The sequence below is a fragment of the Polypterus senegalus genome, chromosome 11 (assembly GCF_016835505.1).
Source record: "Polypterus senegalus isolate Bchr_013 chromosome 11, ASM1683550v1, whole genome shotgun sequence".
Classification (NCBI taxonomy): domain Eukaryota; kingdom Metazoa; phylum Chordata; class Cladistia; order Polypteriformes; family Polypteridae; genus Polypterus; species Polypterus senegalus.
In genome coordinates this window covers 42,717,086-42,740,570 of record NC_053164.1, presented here as the reverse complement: position 1 = coordinate 42,740,570, position 23,485 = coordinate 42,717,086, and the positions used below count along the sequence as shown (strand labels likewise).

Genomic DNA, 23,485 nt, shown 5'->3' with positions numbered 1-23,485 from the left:
TACATGTGATTTCTCAGTTTTTTTATTTTTAATAAATTTGCAAAAACCTCAAGTAAACTTTTTTTACGTTGTCATTATGCAGCATTGTGTGTTGAATTCTGCCAAAAAAATTGAATTTGATCCATTTTGGAGTAAGGCTGTAACATAACAAAATGTGGAAAAAGTGATGCGCTGTGAATACTTTCCGGATGCACTGTGTGTGTGTGTGTGTGTGTGTATAATCTGTCACTCTCTCTGATTTCTAAAGGTTAATGACCTAAGACTGACCACTTAAACTTTTTGAGAGGAGCATTGTTGGAACATTTAAGCCATTGCATGTGAATAACAAACTGCCGAATATTGTAGTTCATTTTCTCAGCAGTAGCAACCCCACTCAGTTGAAAAGAGTAACCTGCTGTTTCAGTGTACATCTCTTGAATGAACTCAGTACTGCACCAGCTTTTCTTAGATATTGTAGGCTGACTAGTAACCAGTTTAATGTTACTGTGCTTTCTTACCATCTTAACTTAATTAGTTTTGCTTGAAAACAAAGGATCTCTTTGATATGTGATTTTTGGATGTTCTCGGTATACAGAACAGTACATTCTCTGACTTGGTTGTGATTGTGTCCACTCCCTGTAGTCATTGTTACTTTGTGGAATATCCTTCATATGTAATACTCTGAAAAATTTCTTCCAATATTTGAAGTTATTTTATATTTACATTTGTCATAATACTGCTTATAATTATGATTGCTTTCACATGTGATATTGAAGCAGTAGTGGAACAGTTCGCCCAGTTTCTCCTTGTCCTCTACTCTCCTCTGTTTTTATTTTTTTTAAATCCAAAACAAAGTACAGTATGCGTTATTTCTTTATCACAGTAAATTACAAGAGAATTCGATTAAGTTTTGGCATTTTTATCCTCACTGCCCCAGCTGTTTTACAGCTAATTTTATTGTTTCTTTTGCTTGCTTTTTAGACTTGCTGCACAGTTTTGCTATATTGCTCAGTAGTGTTTGTCTGTGCTGACCCATTAACCAAAACCTGCAAAGGGAAGGAGGGTATAATTTGTCTTGTGAGTGGGGGACGTAAAGTATATGATGAAGACATGCACTTCAAATATTTTTGCATGACTTCCTTGCTGTTTGATGACCAGTTGCTTCATATACAGCCCTTTGGTGATCATTCTGGCTCCCACATAACCAGCCTTACTGCTAAGTTGACCATTTAAGGTACATGGTGTTATGCCGACATCGAGAAATAAAATCAGAACACTGCACGCAGTGCAAACCCAGCATGTCTCACTGCATCTGATGTAATTGCTGTGCTGTCCTCGCAAGCAGCATAGACAAGTCAAGTATAAACCAGGCTTTGTACGGGTTACCACAGTCTGGTTTACTGTAATCAACTGTCTTTAAAAGAGACAGCAAGATTGTACATGAAGAATTGGGTCTTTTTTATCAAATTGTTAGTGATTCAGAAAATACACTATATTGCCAAAAGTATTGGTATGGCATCCCATTCTTAATACGTAGGCTTTAATATGAAGTTGGCCCACCCTTTGCAACTATAACAGCTTTAACTCTTCTGGGAAGGCTTTCCACAAGGTTTAGGAGTATGTGTATGGGACCATTCTTCCAGGAGAGCATTTGTGAGGTCAGGCACTGATGTTGGTCAAGAAGGCCTGGCCCAGTCTCCACTCAAATGTATCCCAAAGGTACTTGTATCAGGTTGAGGTCAGGTCTCTGTGCAGTCCAGTCAAGTTCCTCCACACCAAACTCTCTCATCCATTTCTTTATTGACCTTGCTTTGTGCACTGGTGAGCAGTCATGTTGGAAGAGGATGGGGCCATCCCCAAACTGTTCCCACAAAGTTGGGAGCATGAAATTGTCCAAAATGGCTTCATATGTTGAAACATTAAGAGTTCCTTTCACTGAAACTAAGGGGCCAAGCCCAACCCCTGAAAAACAACCCCACACCATAATCCCCCTTCCACCACACTTTGCACTTGGCACAATGCAGACAGGTCAGTACCGTTCTCCTGGCAACTGCCAAACCCGGACTCGTCCATCAGATTGCCAGACAGAGAAGCGTCATTCGTCACACCAAAGGACACGTCTCTACTGCTCTAGAGTTCAGCGGTGGTGTGCTTTGCACCACTGCATCCAACGCTTTGCATTTGCACTTGGTGATGTAAGGCTTGTACGCGGCTGCTTTGCTATGTAAACCCATTCCATGAAGATCTCTTTGCACTGTTCTTGAACTTTTGAAGGTCTGTAGCTATTGACTGTAGAAAGTTGGCGACTTCTGCACAATGTGTGTCAGCATGTGCTGTCCCCGCTCTGTGATTTTACTTGGCCTACCACTTTGTGGCTGAGTTGCTGTTGTACCAAATTGCTTCCACTTTGTTATAATACCACTAACAGTTGACCGTGGAATATTTAGTAGTGAGGAAATTTCACAAATGGTCTTACAGCACAGGTGGCATCCTATTACAGTACCAAGCTTGAATTTACTGAGCTCCTGAGAGTGACCCGTTCTTTCACAAATGTTTGTAGAAGCAGTCTGCATGCCTAGGTGCTTGATTTTTATACACCTGTGGCCATGGAAGTGATTGGAACACCTAAATTCAATGATTTGGAGGGGTGTCCCAGTACTTTTGACAATATAGCGTTTATTTTATAGGTTACAGATCTGAAACCTATCCAGAATTAAAAAATGATCTTGAACATCTGAACTACTAATTTGTCCACCCCTGCAACAACATCCCTACTATGAAATGTGGTGCTGATAGCATCATGTTGTCAGTATGCTTTTCAGCAGCAGGGACTTGTTAAGGATTGAACACATGAATGCTGCACAATTCTTCTCTTCTTCCAGAAATCTTCAACTAGGCAGGAAATATGTGTTAGGACAGGACAATGGTCCTGAGCTACAGTGCCTTAAAATTAAGAAAGTTGATGTCAGAGTATTAAACGTAAACCCATTGAGCACATGTAGTGAGACCTAATAATTACTCTCCTCTGCAGCTGGCATAGCTCGGCAGTTTTGCAAGAAGGAATGTGTCTTTTCATGCTGTTTAAAATTAACTGAGCCTTACCCAAAAAGACTACTTTCTGTAATAGCTGTTCAACTAAATACTGAATGGGTATCAGGGATGAATAGTAACAAACTGGTGAAATTTCAGTTTTTGGAATTTAATATTTTAATGGTTTATGTGTTTCTTACATTTTTGACAGTATTGTGAAACAGTGTATGATTTACAAATAAAATTTTACAGTCAAATTGGAAAAAAAAAAATCACAAGCTGTGACAATCATTTACATAAAAAAAGCTTAATGCTTTATCAAAGTAGTGCATCTCTTAAAATTTGCTAATATATTAAAATATGTTACTTTTAAATATTTTTTACTTTGTCATTATTGATGCGTTTTTGTGCAACTTTTACAGTATCGTACAGATTACAGTCTCCTGTATTATAGGCTGTTGATGACTACAATTTGCTTAACCAAGATATACACTGCTTAGAAAGACCTTAAATAAATGTGGTTTATTTTTTTTTCTCCCAAAAGTCTTAATTCTGTTCATATACTGTTTAAATATATATGTTATAAAAAACAATATTGTCACTTTATTTTGTTACTTAGTAATTCCCAGTATGTTTATTTTTTACACATAGTAGAAATTCACATTTAGTATTTTGGGTATTAACATTTATATATTGGCCAGGATTTTTTGGCTGCTACTGTAAAATCAGGAAATAGATTGTTGGCATCTACACTGCAAATTATTTTTTTAAAATTGTTGTTCTGAGTAATTCTGAAGTTCTGAAATACTGAAAGCCCTTTATTAGCATAATCAATCAATGAAGGGCAGATACCACAATCAAGTGTTGAACTGTTTTTTATACCAACCCCCCTGCTCTCATCTGCTACATATGAGTTAAGATGGTCTTTAAAGTAGTCAAATTGTACTGCTTATTGAAAAAGTGACCCATAGTACACCGTCTCTATTATATGTTTGTATCCTGAATTAAATTGTTAGTGCATTTCAGTGTTTTACAGTCTTAAAATTTTCCTTGTTCTTGGATGACTCTTTAATTCTTTTGGCAAGTTAATTTGCCTAGAGTAGTTATCAGTTTATTGACCACTGTATTCTCTTTCTGAAAACTCTATGATTAGACAGCATAGTTTGTTCATGGTTGCTTCAAGATGTTAATGTCAGCATTTCTCGTTTGTGTCTGCTTTCCTCAATCATCTGTTTATGATTTGTTGTCTTCTCCATATGTGCTACAATGATAAATAGCAAAAAACGGCAAATTTAATTGAGAGGTGGAAATGATTTATGTACATTTGCATCTGAACATCTTGTTATTGAAACTATTTTTTTTAAGAGAGCATGGCATAGATGAGAAATGAGAGTGCCAAATGCAGAGTGAATGAAACTGGCTTAACAGTTTCTCACATGGTACAAATGTTATTGTTTCCACTCATAGACTTATGGATTGAGCCTGGTTGCGTGATTTCAGTGTGGGTTTTGTTTTTTATCAATCACAGCTGCCTTTACTTGGCCTCGGTATTTTTGTCATGACTCATTTCACAGCCATTATTTCTAAATAACATGTTTTCCCCTTTGCTCTGTGGCTTTTGAGCAATTATGCATAAGAGGCTAATCTATCATAAAGATCAACCAGGACTAAAATTCCAAGCTAGTTTGTGCATAATATATTTGTGAAAGCAAGTAAGGAACTTTTCAAGGTGCTTTCAGGAACTGTAACATTTGAGCTCAAGGTAGTGACCTGACATTATACAGATCCCTCAGAATAAAAAACATTTAACTCTACTAAACATCTTCACCAGCTTGAAATATGCTCTTGAAAGAATTTAGAATTTTTCTGTTGTGTTTTTGTTTATTGTTACGTTAGTAAATGCGTTTCTTGGCACTCAGACCTTAAATGTAAAGTTGTGTTAAAACTGTTTAAAGCTCATATTTAATTTTTATGATACGCAATTGAAAATTATTCAACATTTGCACTCATTCTCTGCATGTACTCTAGTGGAATTCAAGTATAGTAAAAGTATTCTATCCACTTAATTGATCTGTAAACTTGTCAGTTTCCTAACTATATGTTTTCATGGAAGTAGTTACCCAAAGAATGTTAAAATGAGGAGCTATACAGTATAGTGCCAAAAAATGGTTCAGCATTTGCAATTTCCTGAAATGTTAATAAAGGTTTCTCAAAGCAAGGAAAAATATGTCCCAGGCTTACACGCAAAAAATGAGATTACCCAAACAATCTGTTTCCAGTATAATGAATTGAAAGAAAGTAAAGAAAAATGACTTTTGTAATGCCAATACCAACATACTTAAATCTGTGAGGCCAACAAAATAGACATTTGTTTCAGAGGCATTCAGAAATCACAGCTGTCCTTAAATTAGGCCTTTTAGTGGATTTTAAAATCACTTGGAATCATTATTTCTTATTTATAATTTAAATTCTAAAACACCTACGTGATTACACATAATTTTGAAATATTTTCCTTTTTTTGATTTAAAGAGTCTTTATGAAATATGCTGTATGCTCATTATAAGACTTACAAGACCAGCTTTGACACCTGACCCATCTTTATATGTATCACTTTGTATCACTTTGTATAAAAATATACTTGAACAAAATCTGACTTTGCTTGTGCCACTTCCATAAAGCCGGAGTTATACTTCACGTGACGCATGCTGCAGCGGACATTCCTGCTACGCAAGCGTTGTAGTGTTTATACTTGCGCACGTACTTTATGTAAATCTGGAGGAATCAATCAGGTGGCAGTGCGAGATATTATCACGCTGAGAACATGTTCGGCTTCTCTGCATTGTGAATTGCCTGGAACACTCATTAAATTCTGATGACACCTTACCGTAATATCTGTGAAAATTTATGTTTATTGATTAAATCCATAAATCCAGGGATGTATGTGTCCATTCCAGCAAGCATTGGGCACGAGTGAGAAACAATCCCTGGACGAGGCCTCAGCTCATCGCAAGGTGAATACAAGCACTCACATACACTAGCGTCATTTTAACAGCACCAAATCCCCAAATCTGCATATTTTTGAAAGGAAACCGGAGCACAGTGTGGAATTCAAGCAGGAAATACCAGCAACATAACTACCTGCGAGACAGCAGTGCTATCACTCCACCACCGTGACACCCCCATGTGTGTAATTATTAACAGTATTCATTATTTAAATGAAATTATATGTAAAATGTAACATACACATTTTAATGCATTTCATTATGAAAGTGGTATCAAGTACAAATCTAAAGATTCTAAATGTGCAGAGAGCTGGAATATCATACATTTAATTTGTTCTGTGTGGTGATCTATTGCTGCTTGCCGCTGCTGTCAAAACTGGGATGACGTTTACGATGGTCTGCTTTAATGATAAACTACGAGGTTAAAGTGGACATTTCGAGATTAAAGCCGAAATTTCCACTTTAATAACAAAATACAGGTTTTCACAGAGTCCTTTATTTTTTTCTCAGTGGCTCAAATACAGCGCTATACATTATGTTGCTGCTGTTAAGTTGCAAAAATAAAAAAAAGACGGCACAAAAGATGGTATGTGAGACTTTTAAAATGTATCTTGTCATTACAATCGGGAATATGCGACGCTTGAATATACAGTAAAAGCACCACAAATGCATCTGTATGTCAGCATTTTGCTTCACCGCATTGAAGCATTCATCCCGTAGGATCAGCATAGAGGCTTTCTGTCACATGTAGATAGTAAACAGAGAGACTTTTAGCACACTGCGCCCCCCGACTTTTTGCTGGTACTGCAACTTGCGCACGCGTCGCACTAATTTCTGAGGACCTGCTCAGAGAACGTGTAAAATGAACGCTGGGAACGCGTGGTAGCCATGATGCGGTCGCGTACGTGTTCTGAGTGTGAAGTATAAATGAGCCCTTACGCAGCATAGTAGCAAGTTAGAGTGGTTAAAGTTGCTGCTTCACAGATCCAAAAGTTTTAGATTTGCATTATTTATGTGGAGTTTGTATATTATCCTTGTCTCATATTGGGTGTTCTAGCATATCCCCAACATTGCACCTGAATTAGCCGATATTTGGGAGTGTCAGTGGGCCGAATGCTGTCGGATCATATCTCCAACTGCTCTTCAACACTCAGGTTTGATCGCCTGACTTTGGCAGACTTGTCAGGATACCCTCTGTTTTCTGTAGTAAAAGATGCTTGCTGCCTTATTCTGACTTCCATGAGTATTAAAGTAAAAAATTCAAATGAAATGTATACAAGTTTTTACATAAATATATTTTAATTAAAAGTGTTTGTCATAAGAAAACAATAAAAATGCAAATCCAAATTGAGTATGTTGTTACTAGCCCACTAACTTTATTACATTATTCTTTCAGTTCCACATATATCATGTCCATAAGTTTTCATAATTTTGGCTCTGTACACCATCCCAATGGATTTGATACAGAGCAGTCAAGATGTGACTGTATAAACGTTCAGCTTTCGTTCAAGGAGTTTAACAAAAATATTGTATGAGCTGTTTAGAAAAGACAGTTTAATACATGGTCCCCCTATTTTCAGAGGCTAATAAGTATTTGGACAAACTACCATAATCATAAATAAATAAATTGTAAATCATTTAAAATATTTGGTTAATCCTTTGCAGTTAGTCACTGTCTAAAGTCTGGAGCCCATTGCCATCTCTGGTGCTGGGTTTCCAACATCAGTGACACTTTTCCAGGCCTTCACTACAGCTGTCTTCAATTGCTGCTTGTTTTGTCTTCATCAAGTGAAATGCATGTCCATTTGTGTTGAGGTCAGTTGATTGCCTTGGCCATTGATGAATATTCCTCTTCTTTGCCTTGAAAATCACTTGGTTTGCTTTCGCAATATGTTTTGGCTCATTCTCTATCTGTACTGAGAAGTGTCATCCTATTAGTTTCGCAACACTTGGCTGAATTTGAGAAGATGGTATAGCCCAGTACACTTGAGAATTCATCCTGCTACTTCTGCCAGCAGTCATATCATCAAGTGACTGACTTCAATTTGCAGCCATGCATAATTATGCCATAAGACTGCCTCCACTATGTTTGATGGTGTGGTATTCATTGGATCATGAGCCGTTTTATCACCTCTTCATGCTCTTCTCTTTCCATTTTGATAAATATTGTTCTTACTTTCCTTTGTCCAAAGAAAATTGTTCCATAACTGGACAGGCGTTTAGAAAATGTTTTTGGCAAAGTTTAATCTGCCCTTCCTTTGCTTGAAGTTTACCATTTGTTTACACTTTGTGGTTAACCCTCTGTCTTTACTTTCATGAAGTGTTCTCTTGTTTGTAGACTTTGGCAATGATAGGTCTACTTCCTGGAGAGTGTTCATGGTTTGGCTAATTGTTGTTGATATTGGGGTCCTTATTCACAAAGGACAGAGTTCTGCAATCATCCAACACAGTTGTCTTCTGTGGTTTTCCACACCTTTGGGTGGCTGAGTTCACCAGTTTGTTCCTTCTTTTTAAGAATGTACCAAATGGTTGATATGACCACTCATTGTGTTTCTGCTATCTCTGTAAAAGTTTGTTTGTTTGTTTCGTCAGCCTAATGATAGACTGTTTTTACTTGCATGGGACAGCTCTTTGGAACTCATATTTAGAGTTCACAGTGATATCTTCCAAATGCAAACTCATGGAATAAATTCCAGACATTTTACCTGTTTAATAATTAATAAAATAATGAAGGACCTGCTTCCACCTGGCTGTTGAACAGCTTGCCAGTCAAATGATCAGATACGTTTGAGTCTCTGAAAATAGTGGGACCATGTATGAAAATGTCTGTCTTTTCTAAATAGTTAATATAGTATTTCTGTTAAACCCCTTGAATTAAAGCTGAAAGAAAAGTCTTCAATCACATCTTGATTGCTTTGTTTCAAATCCATTGTGGTGGCATTGTAGCTGCGTTTTCCCAAAATTACCAAAGTTCTGCAGCTTCAAGTCAAAAAATGGGATTCAGCAAAAGCCTGACACACAGAAATGTATAAATATCTTCGTTTTTAAAAGTTTAGTTAAGTTTCAAAGTAAAACAGTTCACACAAAAAAGAAAATTAAAATAGCAAAAAAAGGAAAAATTAATGTTAAGAAAAGTTCAGTTCTAGGCTTAATCTTGTTGTATCTCAAATCGTTACCATTTCAAAACGTTTCAGAACCATTTCTAAACATTTCTGGAACATTTTGTAAATGGTCAGAAAACTCTATGCTTATCCCATTTCTAACTTGAAAATGGGTCTTTCAAGTCCCTCTTTACTGGGACTTGTTCTTACCACAACTAAGCTTATTATCACACTATTTCTCAGTTATAGTAAGAAGGTTCTATCTCTTGCTAACTTATAGGGGGAAAAGACTGTACCATAAATTATGACTATGAAAGAAATTTACATTCTATTCAAATTAAGCAAACATTAATATGAGTTTATCTCAAAATTTTAACTTTCTAAGATTGGCTCTTACATTTCCAGCCCCTAATTGGCTATGCAGGAGCGGAGACAATTACTTTACTTCAATATGAGCCAATTACTTTCATATTAACTATTCTTTTCAAATCAATATCAAAGCAATAACACTGCAAAACAAACATTTTAAAAATTTCATATTTCAAACGTTGCTTGTTTCCAGTAGCAGGCACAGTTTATTCACGGGTCTGTCCAGTGTGCTGGTTTTGGTTTGCACATAAACTCTTCTGACTGCACCTTTAGCATCTGGCATTGTCTTGATGACTCGTGTGACCTGTGTTGAAGTGTTGAATTTAAGATCTTTCTTATGCTTCTGATTTGCCTTTCTCACACTCCACCTTGATGAGAGGCTGATGGCGGATTGAAGATCCGTTTGATTTGTTCTTGCATCATAGCGTCACTGATTTTTTTTTGTGTTCCAATTTTTTAATAGCTTCTCGTATCTCTCTTTCTGCTCAAACAAAATTTGTTCCATTGTCTGAGCACATGATTTTAACTTGTCCTCTTCTATCCGTAAATCGGAGTATGACTTGGATACGTGCACAGCTCTGGTTGTTAAACATGTGAAGATTACTCCGTACCTCTTGAGTAGACTTCTTCCTTTTTTGACTAGAAAGGGGACAAAATAATCTACTCCAACATTTGTAAACGGTGGTTGGTTTGGTGCTAGGCAATCTTCTGGCAAATCTGCCATTTTTTGCTCACCTACTTTCGCATTGTATCTTCTGCACGTTGTGCACTTTGAAATTATTTTACTGATAGCTGAATTCACTTGAGGTGTCATGTATTTCTGGGGTAACTGTGCGCGTACATAGTTGCACCCACAATGTCCGATTAGTTTATGAATGTGCTGCAATATGAGAGAAGCAACATGTGAATACTTGTGTAGAATTGCAGGATGTTTAGCTTCTTCGGGCATTGCAGTTTTGCAGAGTCTTCCTCCAACTCTCAGTATTCCATCTTGTATGATGGGGTCAAGTTTATAGATTTAACTGTTCTTTTTAACAAAAGTCTTTTTCTTTAGAGCCTTAAATTCTTGCTGTTGACTTGGACGGATGAGTTCCGTTTCAGCTTTAATTAAGTCATCTAGAGAAACTGGACTTGGTTTTAAAGTCCGTCTGTACTTTTTCATATGCTTTGTGATGAGTGATTTTTGTTCTTCTGGATTACCTTTAGTCTGACTGGCTTCTAGTTGAAATGTTTTTCTTTGATTTCTTAAGTGCAACAGTATGTCTTTAAACTTGAGGAACCAAGCCACTGCTTTCTTCAAGCGATGCCAATCTGAAAAGTAAGTGATTAGTTTATTGATGGGTTCAGTTGCCTGGATCATCATCAAAAAGTGAATCGTTCAGTTGATCTGGTCTTTTTGGCCACTCACATTCTGGTGCTTTTGAGAATGTTTTCTATGCTTAGACCTCTAGAAGCTTGATCAGCCGGTTTAAGGGCAGATGTGACATACCTCCTCTGTGAAGGTTGTGAATGATCTCTGATCACAGAGATTCTGTTGGCAACAAAGTTCTTGAATCGAGTGTTTTCATTTGAAATGTATTTTAGCACCGTGGTGCTGTCAGTCCAAAATGTAGATTCTTGTAAGGGCATTTGAAGCTCCCCTTTTAGCATTTTGTCTATTTTAACTGCCACAACGACTGCTGTCAGCTCCAATCTTGGAATCGTGACCTGCTTCAATGGTGCCACTCTTGACTTGCCCATCAGGAATGAACAATGCTTTTTGCCCTCTTCATTGGTTAAGACAAGGTAAGTGACAGTGCCATATTCATCTTCACTAGCATCTGCAAAATGGTGCATTTGTCCTGTCTTTATGGTTCTAAACCCAGTAGGTTTGAAGCATCTGTTCACATTATAGTCTGTAAGTAACTTCAAATCATCCATCCATTTTTTCCATTTCTGAATGCGTTTGACTTCTACTCCACCATCCCACCCAAATTTCTCTTTGCATAAGTTTCTTAGAATAAGCTTTGCTGGCAGTAAAGAGGGTGCTAGAAAACCAAGTGGATCATAAACTGAGCTAACAACAGACAGAATACCACGCCTTTCAGCGAGTTTGTTCTGTAACTTAATCTGAAATTTGAAACTGTCCGTTTCTGTGCACCACTGGATGCCCACGGCACGCTCTGTGGGAAGGAGACTGTGGCTCAAATCTAAGTCCTTTTGTTCATGAGCTCTGTCGTCTTCAGGTATGGACAATAAAACTGCTCTGTTGTTACTCACCCACTTAGTAAAATGGAATCCCCCTTTGAGGGATAGAGCTTGGAGGTTCTTTGCCAGCTTTATTGCTTGTTCTTCTGTTGTCACTGACCTTAAACAGTCATCCCCGTAGAAGTTGTTGAGAACGGTGTTAACAGCTTCCTCAGGAAATGTATCTCTGGCATCTTCGGCTGTTCTACGCAAAGCATAAGAAGCACAACTGAGTGAAGAAGTAGCACCAAAAAGATGTACTGTCATTTTGAATTCTTCAAGATCTTTACTTAGATTTCCTTCAGGCCACCATAGAAAACGTAAAAGATCTGTGTCTTTGTCTGGTATCTTAACTTGGTAGAACATTGACTTAATGTCTGCCATTAAGGCTACTGGCTCCTTTCTGAACCTTGTAAGGATGCCAATGAGTGTGTTTGTTAGGTCAGGGCCCTTTAATAATTGTTCATTAAGTGAAATCCCCAGGTAGGTGGCAGTGCAGTCAAAGACCACTCGAATCTTATTTTTCTTTGGATGATACACCCCATGATGTGGGATGTACCACACTCTGCCTTCATTGCAATTCAGGCTTTCTTTGGGTACCTTAACAGCACAACCATTGTCTATAATGTCTTTCATGAAGGCTTTATAGTCTTCGTGGAAACCTGGATTTTTGCTCAATTTTCTTTTGAGTCCAATAGCACGCTGTTCAGCAATACAGCAGTTATTCGGCATTTTAAATGTTTCATCCTTCAAAGGCAATTTTAAACAATAGTGGCCACCTACCAGTCTTGCAGATTCTGAGGCTATGCGCATGAACTTGATGTCTTCCTGTGACATTTCCTCTTTTTCTTCACAGTTGCGCTCTGGAAAATCTGTGTTATACTGTTGCAGCAACATATCTTCAATCTCTGTTGTTGACGCACGATTGATTGAATGTTTAGGCATCTATGTCTTTGTATGGTCCACCAACTACCCATCCAAGTGCAGTCTTCATGGCGTGAGGTCCACCTCCTTGGCTAGGTATGATTCGTGACTGCTTGAAGATTTCTGGGTAGTTGATTCCTATTAAAAGATCAACTTCAGAGTCAATATGAGATAGACGTACCTCTTTAAGATATGCCCACTTATCAATATCTTCTTGTAGTGGAATACGTTCTCTGTTCACTGGAGTGGAGACCTGTGTGAAGACCTTTGGCAAATCAATATATTCAACATCATTGAGACCACAGACTTGTAAATCTGATAAGACAGAACTATGTCTGGGTGCTGAAAAGAAAATGTCTGACATTTCATTCTTTCTTTACAGTTCTTACCAAGGTGCCCCTGTTTGAGACAGCAAAAACATAAACCTTTAGATTTAAAAATGTCAATTCTTTCTTTATGTGGCAGTTCTTTGATTTTTTTACATTCAGCAAGGATATACTGGCCACTGCAGAATATAAAAGGCTTTTTAAATACACATGTATCATTAACAGTCTTTTTGACAGAGATTTCTTGAGTCTCCTTTTCGGCTGCATCAGAAATATTGGTGGTGAAAATACCTCCCGATCTCTGTCTGTACTTCTGATGGGGCCTGGCATTCTCGGTCTTTTCTTTTTTCTCTATTCAAGTGTAGTCTTGTGAAACGGCACTATGTACAGGGTCTAAAAGCATTTCAGCTTCGTTACGCAAAAAATGAATTAGTTCAGGTATGCCAGGTCTCGTTATATTTTCTCAAAGCTTGAAAACATATCTCATCGATTCACTTCTTAGAGAAAATGGAAGTTTCTTAAGTACAGCACACACATTTTGAGTGTTATTGAATTCTCCACTGTTCCCTGAATCATTCGTAGTATTCATGCAGATTGAGAGGAAGTTAGAATAATCTCTCAGAGCCTCCCCATCGTTTTGCTTTATCTGAAGCCATTTCAATGCTTTATTGAAATATGCGTCTGCTACAAATAATTCATTGCCATAATATCTTTCAGGCAATGTTCTGGCTTCTAAATAGTCTGCATCTGGTAACATTCGTGAACAGCCTTTATCATTTCTTGAGGAGAACCTCTGGTGTACTGGATCAGATAATCTAATTTATCTTGAGGGTTTTCTAACACATCCCCAACAGCGTTATCAAAGGCACTAATAAAGTCTGCATAAGCCAGTGGGTCACCTGAGAATAAAGGGACCTGTCTGTGTGGTACTTCACCATGCGGCGCTGAAGGTGCTGGAGCAGGTTTTATCTTTTGACCAGTTAACGATCTAGCCATTTCAGTAATTGCTCTTTGACATTTAGCTTGATTCTTCTGATGTTCGACTTGATTCCGTACTAGCACATCTAGTATATCATTTCTAAAGCTCTGCGTGTCTGTTATTGCCCTAGTTGTGGGTTTTTCCTGTCTTTCCGCTTTTAAGTTCATGTAACATTTGTAGGATACTATCAATTGTCGATTGTTCAATCAACACTGCTGTAGAAGATGATGATGCGGCAGCGGTTTTCTGGGCTAAAGAATTAAGTTTAATATCGAGTGCGCGCTTTAACTGAGGAGACGTCTTTCGTGTTTTTGACTTTGAGCGATCTCGTTCATGTAATTGCATCTTTTTGAATTGATTAACTAGCTGTTCATCAGATGTATGTGTCAACAGTCTATTTGCGTCTTTCAGCCATGCCACTGTAGTGACAATAAATTCATTCCATTTTTTAGAGCTTTCCGAGAATGTCGCTTTCTGTTTCTTAATCGTTCCTTACTTAGCGTAGACAGTAGCCTTTCATGTAACTCCTCTATCTCTCTGTGCATCACACAAAAATTTTCAAATCTTTTTGCTACTATTAAACAATTTCCTGGAATGTCTTTAAGACTTTCGATTTCAGTTATGAACACAGAAAGCTTATCTTTCCTCTGACTTATGTGATCTTTAAGATCTCTAATTATATTTTCTGACTTCGAGTCTGTACTCAGATCACTGCCGATTTCACTTGAGCTATGTTTAGACGTTGCCATGACAACAGTTTGAGCAAATGACAGGACGTTTCCTGACAGCAATGTCATCACAATAGGAATGTTCCAACAAAGCAGATTACTTCCTTGTAACAAGGCTCGAATGACTCGGGCAAAAGCACATCCGATCATCCAAAATGTATTTTTCCAAGACGCCTTTTTATAATATCACAGTCTCTCAAATCTTCTCAAAGTACGGCGACCTTGCTTTCATTTACGAGCATGCATAGGTAGTAGATAAGAGCACAGTACCTCAGAATAATTCAGTTCTTTTTCTTCGTTGACGAGTTCTGGATCAGAAGCGTCCTCCGTGTTCAGATGGTAGATTCCAATTCACGTTCAAGGCCTTCAGGTGGCAAAGTTTTCTGACGAAAATGTAGCTGCGTTTTCCCAAAATTACCAAAGTTCTGCAGCTTCAACTCAAAAAATGGAATTCAACAAAAGCCTGATGCGCAGAAATGATTCCACAGACAAAATATCTTCATTTTTAAAAGTTTACTTTCAAAAGTAAAGCAATTCACACAAAAAAGAAAATTAAAATAGCAAAAAAAAAAAGGGAAAAATTAATGTTAAGAAAAGTTCAGGTCTAGGCTTAATCTTGTTATATCTCAAATTGTTACCATTTTAAAACGTTTCAGAACCATTTCTAAACGTTTCTGGACCATGTCTAACTTGAAAATGGGTCTTTCAAGTCCCTCTTTACTGGGACTTTTGGGACTTGTTCTTACCACAACTAAGCTTATTATTACACTATTTCTCAGTTATAGTAAGAAGGTTCTATCTCTTGCTAACTTATGATACACTGTTCAAATACTTATGGATCTAAATATAACTTGGATCAAAATGGATTGAAAGAAGAACATTTTATTCTTCTCTTTCATTGCTAGATTTATTTATTAATACAGCACATTTTTATATTTGTTTAAATTTGTTTCTAAAGACTATTGATCAGTGATTTAATATGCTTTTACAACATTGAGTAAAATATTATTGCTTCTGTAAGACTCGCATAAATTATTTTCAATTTTTTACAGTGAAGGTAAAAAAAAAACAAAAAAAAAACTAAGGTTTCTCTATAGTTATTTCGTCTTTAGTTTATTTTTTGGTATTTGATACACTATTAATCCCCATGTGGAAATTATCTTTACGCATGACCTTTTGAGTTCAAAGTGCGCAGTCAGCCGTTGCACAGTGCCCCTGGAGTAATTCTCCATGTTATAGGCCTTGCTCAAGGCCCCAATGGAGTAGGATCCCTTTTTTTTTCTTCATTTTGTTAATTTATTTAATCAGATTTGATTGCTTAAACTAACCTTTTGATTAGATTAGATTAAACTTTATTAATCCAATGGGGAAATTCAGATGCATATAGCATCATACACATAAAAAATGAGGATACAAACTCACAGAACAGATATTACAGTAAATCAATCAATCGATAAATAAAAATATACATTTTTAAAAAACTGAATGAGTACATTGGGTTGAAGCATTGAATTCATAATAATACATTTTATTTATATAGAGCCTTTCCCTTGCTAAAGGCACTTACAGAATATAAGAGAGAACGACAGGGTGTACAGTATATAGCATTGTACAAACCAAATAAATAAAGAAGATTAAGACAGTAAATTCAGAGAAAGCCTAACAGACAACATAATTGATGGTCTAGCACACACATACAGGTTACATGAGCATCTTGACAGAGAGGTAAACTGAGAGAAGGGTAATAAAGTAAGAGAGCTAAAAGCCTTCCTGAACAGATGAGTTTTGAGTTGTTTTTTAAAAGAATTCATGGAGTCAGCTGACCTGATTAATTTCGGTAGGTCATTCCAGAGTCTGGGCACTATACAGCTGAAGGCCCTGTCACCCATGGAGTGAAGATTAGTGTGGGGCACAACAAGATTGCCAGAATCAGAGGACCTTAGTGGGTGGGCAGGCACATAGTGATGGAGAAGGTCACTGATGTAGTTTGGTGCAAGGTTATTTAAGGCTTTGTAGGTTATTAGTAGGATTTTATATTCGATTCTGTAAGACACAGGGAGCCAGTGAAGATGGAGCAGGATGGGTGTGATGTGCTCGCTGCTGCTGGTTTGAGTAAGGACTCTTGCAGCTGAGTTTTGAATAAGCTGGAGCTGTGATATAAGATTAGAAGGGGCACCTGCCAGCAGCGAGTTACAATAATCTATGCGGGATGTGATAAAAGCATGGACAAGTTTCTCAGCATTAGAAAAGGAGAGGGAAGAGTGAACACAGGATATGTTACGGAGGTGAAAGTAAAAAGTTTCTTAATGTGATTTATGTTGGCAGAATAAGAGGGGAGGAATCAAAAATGACACCAAGATTCTTTGCAGTAGAGGCAGGTCTGATGAGATCACCACCAAGATGGACTGGGAAGGAGCTCATTTTATTAAGTTGCATTTTAGTCCCAATTTGCAGGAGTTCAGTTTTGTTGCAGTTTAATTTTAAAGAGTTCTGCTCCATCCAGGTTTTAATTTCACTAAGGCAGGTTGTGAGCTGAGAAAGCTCTGATGAAGTTCCACTTTTAACATTGAAGTAGAGTTGAGTATCATCTGCATAAAAATGATAGCCCAGTCCATAGCTACAAATAATATGGCCAAGGGGAAGCATATAAATACAGAAGAGAAGAGGGCCGAGGACAGAGCCCTGAGGAACTCCTTGTGTGACTGGCGCTGAGCTGGATCTGCTGTTGCCAAGACTAACAAACTCTTGCCTATCAGTCAGATAGGACTTGAACCACTGGAGGGCAGTGCCAGAGATACCCAGCATGTTCTCCATTCTGGACAGTAGAATGTCATGTCTGACAGTGTCAAATGCTGCACTGAGGTCTAATAGAATTAATATGCTGGTTTGTCCAGAGTCTGCTGCCATAAGCAAATCATTGGTTACCCGTAGCAGAGCAGTTTCACAGCTGTGCCGTGCCCTGAAACCAGACTGAAAGGGTTCCATCAAATTATTAGAGGTTAAGTAATTGGTGAGCTGGGAGGCTACAACGCTTAAGAGCTTTTGACAGGAAAGGTAAGTTGGAAATAGGCCGAAAGTTGTTAAGATTGTCGGTATCAAGACCAGACTTTTTTAACATTGGGGTTACAGAAGCGATTTTAAAAGTGAGCGCACAGAGCCAGTGTCAAGGGATGAGTTTATTATTGTTGTAACAGTCGGGATTATGGCATGAAGGCAGGATTTAAGTAGTGTGCTGGGGATGGGGTCCAGTACACAAGTAGTCGGCCTCATCTTACAAAGCAGGTTATTAACAAACGCAGATGTGACTGGTGAGAACTTAGAGAAGGAGCTGGATGGAGTGGGAAAACAGGGAGAGATATAAACAGATGATGTATTTATGTTAGTTGAATTATTTAGATCTTTAATTTTGTTACGGAAAAAGTGGAGGAATTCCTCACAGACTTCAGTAGAAGAGGTAGTTGGGCCAGATGTGGGTTGGAGTAGTTTATTAACTACAGAAAACAAAACCCTTGGGTTATCTTGGCCACTTTCTATTATTCTGCCATAGTGGGTGTTCTTAGCAGCAGTTAGTGCTTCTCTGTAAGCTCTTTGGTGGTCAGAGAAAGCCTGGATGTGCACGTGAGGCCAGTCTTACGTGATATTCTCTCAAGGCATCAGCCAGCTGCTTTCATAGATCGCAATTCTGAATTATACCAAGGAGCTGAACGTTTAAAGGAAACAAGGAGCTGTTTTATCTAATGCTGAATGAAGGGCTGAGTTATAGTGGTCAACAAGACTATCTAGTGTTGACGGAATAGGTGCAGACAGTAAAAGATCAGAAATGGATCCAGAAAGGATAGAGGGACAGATATTTTTAAGGTTTCTGTAAGAAATTTGTGTTTACAGGTAAGAGGAGGAAAGGCAGTGAGACAGTGAAAAATACTGCTTTATGGTCAGAGAGTCCCAAATCAGTGCTGTAAATGTTGGCAACAGATAGTCCAGAAGTGCAGATCAGATCCAATATATGACCACCAGAGTGGGTGGGAAAATCAACATGTTGTGTCAAGTCAAAACAGTCCAGTAAGGATAGGAATTCATTTCTCAGTTTAGATGTAGTAGTGTCAATATGGATGTTGAAATCACCAAGAAGGATAATTCTCTGAGAATAAGAGCTTAGGTGGGTTAAAAGTTCAATCAGATCAGATAAGAAGGATGCATTGTATTTTGGGGACGATAAACAATAAGTGAGACAGGACCTGTTCCTATTAGTTTAAGAGCCAGGCACTCAAAAGACAGTGGACAGTCAATTGGGATTCGTTTGATATTTAAGTCTGCTCTGATAATTACTGCTAGCCCACCTCCTTGTCTAGAGCTGCGAGGTTCTGTATGGAAAGTGAAACCAGGTGGAGTCGCCTCCGTGAGATACATAAATTCATTCAGTTTTTGCCAAGTCTCCGTTAGACACAGTATATCAAGTTTGGTGTCAGTGATGAGTTCTGACAGCACCAATGCTTTGCCATTAAGAGATCTCGAGTTAAACAGTGCAATATTAGTTAATGAGGCTTCTTTTTGCACAGAGCCGTGATCAGGGTTTATTTCCACATAATGTAAAATTGGCACAGTGACACTTCTATTTCCAGGGCCATGAGAAAGGCGGCTTATTCCTGAGCAAATGCTGCTGGTTGTCTTTTCATTTGCAGCCCAGTGGTGGCGGCGACCTGACCCGCAATGTACATATTTCAGGCGCTGCAAAATACCGGCGTCTTTTAGATGTTCCAGTCAGACCATTTGCTCTGGACAAACAATTTAATAAGAAGGAGTTTGTCATGAGAGTATTTTAGCATGATACTGGGCAATACTTATCTGAAAAGCAGTGGTGAAGCAGCACAGCACAGCTGAACCGGTAGGACAGGCAGGTGTGGTAGCGTAGATGAGATGAGCGGCGATAGCAAAGCAGCAGAAAGCATGGCATGAGGAGGTAGCAGGATTTGGAGGTTCCAAAACACAGCCACAAACAGTAACGCTTGGTAATTCCAGGCTCGATCGCCCCGGAGCCATAAGCCATGTTAGTATGAACATCGGATCAGTTCCCAGTCGTAGAGTATTGTAAGATGAAATGGAAGCAGATCAGCATAACGAATATAATCACGGAGACGGATCATCCCAAGGTCCTAGATCGCCAGGTACAAAGAAATGTTCGTAGGTCTCATCCCGTGATCCACAGACTCAGCTGTTCCCAGTCAAAGTAGAGTCCATAAAATCTGTAAATATTAAGCCAAATCCATGCAGTTCAAGTCGACTGTATCCATGAACTATACATACAATAAAAGAAATAAAACAAACGTGAGAAACTGTAGAATTAAGGCAATTTTTACGAAAAGTGTTCTTAACAGGGAGGAGCGGCAGCAACTTGCGTGCACCAGCGTCCCCTCGCCTGCATCTTTGCCTAATAGCAGTCGGCAGAAAAAACCCTCAGAGGTGCCTCTTAGCACACCATTGTGGAATGAGTCTGTGACTAAAATTGCTTTAAGAGAGCACCTTGTGGAGAGGATTTGTCATGATACCATCCAATTTTACTGTCATTCTCTTCCACAACAGATTCCAATATGTCCAGGGTTTTCAATGTGATGGATGAGCAAGATATTGTGCTTCTTTTTTGCTCAAATTGCTTCCTCAGGAGACTGTAGCATAGAACACCATACTGGGTACTATGGACCAGTAGAACATTTCCAGCAGCTTGCTACACACACCAAAAGAACTGAGTCTTCTTAGCAAGTACAACCTGCTCTGGCCTTTCTTGTACAGCACCACTGTGTTATCAAACCAGTCCGGTTGTTCATGTGAACCCCCAGGTACTTGTAGCTTTGTACCACTTCCACATTCTCCCCCTGAATGGTGACTGCTCTTAGAGTCCATCACCAGCTCTTTTATCTTGTTGATGTTGAGTTGCAGGTTATTGTCCCTGTACCACAAGATGAAGTCCTCCTCAACCTTCCTGTACTCAGACTTGTCCACATTATTAATGCAGCCTATGATGGTTGAGTCATCTGAAAATTTCTGTAAATGGCAAGCGCTGTTACTGAGCTGGAATCATGTTGTGTAGAGGGTAAACAGAAAAGTAGATAGGACAGTTCCCTGAGGTGCTCCAGTATTACACACCACCATTTCTGATAGCAGTTGTATCTGTTGGTTGGATGCTCCATGATCCAGGACATTGTGAATTGACTTTACATTCTATATTGTTTGATGGACCATAAGTAGGGAAAAATGTCTAATTCACAGTCTTGATTATGGAGTCTGTATGAACAAAAAGATATTCTTGTTAAACAAGCACTGCATATTTCTTAAAACAAACTCTTAATAGATTGCCTACAATTGGTTTAATGGAATATACACTTAAAAAGTACTGAGGTTATAATCACAGTTCAATTACTGACTTGTAATTTGTGCTCAGAGTAAATAAATCCAATGCTGCTTTTCTGTGCTATACTTCAGAGCCCAGAATTGGTAATACCTGGAGGTTTTGCTATAGGTTTAGACACTCCAGGCCAAAATCTACAATTTGTAGTCTCCGGTTATTCATCTAATTTACTGCATTTTTCTGCTTTTTAATTATCAATACTTAAGTCTATAACTGTAACATACTGTCTATTGAATATATTGTTTATTTTTGGTTTTGTGTGATGCTACATAAAATAAAGATTGATTTATTATCACTTATTAGACCAACATTAAATTAAATATTAGTTTCAGTATAGATTTTCTTGCTATTTATTACTTGTGGTCTTTTCCCCTAAAAACCTGCTATAAATATTTTAGAATAAAAAAGTAAATCAAATTATTACATCTCACACAGACTTGGTTGTTTAATTTAAAAGTTAAAATTGAAATAATCTGTTGGTAACACTTTCTTTTACAGCCATCTTGCTCTGAAAACCTGCAATGGGTGCTCATTCCGGCACTTCACATAGCGGCTGGCCCCATCCTACCTCCTTCCTGATTGGTTGATTTACCAACCTTGTCCAGCGAATCACCATGTGCCACTTGACATGCGTTTCTACAATCGGTTCCACTTTCTCCTTCCTTGTAAAATATGTTGAAAAATATGAAGAAAACTAATCTCTTTATGCTTTTTGTTACAATAAAATTATTTATAATTGTATTAAAAACCTGTATCATTAAGAATTTTGTTTTCTTATTCTAACCCATCAGTTTTTAAATGAATTGTATTTAAAGTTAAATATTTTTATTTTTTAACAGGCAACACTGCAGTCTGTGATATGCTTTGGCAACTGCAGATTGTCTATTTTAATTCATACCACATTTTTTGTTTTGTTTTTTTTTTTTCTTTATCTCCTCAACGCATTTAATTTGTTTCATTTTTCCTCTTATCCTTTGCCCTTTAACCGCATTATCTCTGACTTTGAGCATTTTAATATTCATACTGTTGCTTATTTTCATTTTTTTCTTACATAAGTTTTATACTTCAAGCACAACAAGGAAGTGGTGTTTTAAAACATTGTGTATTAAATGCAGTATATGGGACTTTGTTGAAGTGTTTTCATTGTCACTTATTCAACTTTTTTTCTCACTTGTAAAGTATTTTCTGAGTTGATTATTCCCAAGAAATAACTTTAAAAGCAGGGGTCTGCCTTGGTGGGAAAAACTCAGTAGAGAATGGCTTTAATCCATAAAGTCCTGTTCATGTATTTTGAAATTAAAGGAGGAGCCGAAATAGGTATCAGTTTCTTTTACTGTTTCCTTAAAAGAAAAGTAAAAATAAAACTAAAAATATGAAATATATAATTTCAGATCTGTGTTAAAACACATTAAAGTTTAGATATATTATCGTGAACACACTGTATTATGAAATTGGATCCGCATTTTATTTAAACATCACCCCTATACTGAAACTATATTGGGCTGGAATCTAAAGATAGAAGTTCAGTATAAAATATGAAAAAAATTAAAGATGTTTTCAAGTTTGCAGGTGAGTGATGAGAGGGATTCCGCTTAGTAGATCATTAACTGGTGTTTTATATTAGCCCCACAATTTGTAGATCCTTTAGTTTTTGTCTTTATATAGTTGAGCATTTGTGTGTTTGTTGATTCTGACGAGTCTTTATTGCACTCTAGAAAAATTTAATCAAATCAAAACAGACAAGAAAGTTGTTTTTTTAAGTATTGTAAGTAAGAATTAATTACTCATGGTTTATATCTGGAAAATAATTTGTTAAAGTGGTCATATTTTACAACTTTTGTTGGTATATCAAGCCTACTTCCAGAAAAAAAATCGTAAAAATGTCAAAGTACGAACTACCTGCATTTATGACAAGATTGAAGATTCCATCTTCTTCATAAGCATTTTTAACATAATATAAATACATATATATATAAATATATATATATACTTTGAGCGGTAGGTGGCAGTGTATTTTGTGTGAGATCTTAGTCCTGGGTCTCCTAGTCACTTCAGTGATTTCTATCTGTGTACCTGCTATATACAGTATATCAAATACAGTACAGTTAATGACTTAAAAAACATGCATGCTGTGCATATACTGGTATAGCAGTGTGCTGTTTTATTAAATATAACAAGTGTTTTGTGTTTCATAATGAGAAATGTCTTTTTTTTTTTTTAAATATATATAAACCTACTTCATTTTTGCCCAATGAATTCTGTCTCACTTTATTAGTTTAACATGTTAGGCAGGAATGGTTAAATATAGTGCACGGTAGAGCAAAGTCATTATCTACCAGGTCAAAGCCCACTTTGTATGCTAGTTTATCCTCGTGTTGTGAGCAAAGGCAGTATACAACAAACAACAAACACTACTAAATC

General features: G+C 37.5%; 1 protein-coding gene across 2 annotated transcripts in view; it reads left to right on the top strand.

Moving 5' to 3' along the window:
* The window catches only part of golga7 (golgin A7), an 89,910-nt gene extending 67,722 nt beyond the window's left edge, over positions 1-22,188 (top strand). For both annotated transcript variants that reach the window (XM_039768473.1, XM_039768474.1), the window contains exon 6: positions 21,563-22,188. The gene's annotated coding sequence lies outside the window, so the exon portion shown is untranslated. The remainder of the gene's footprint in view (positions 1-21,562) is intronic.
* The last annotated feature ends 1,297 nt before the right edge of the window (positions 22,189-23,485 follow it).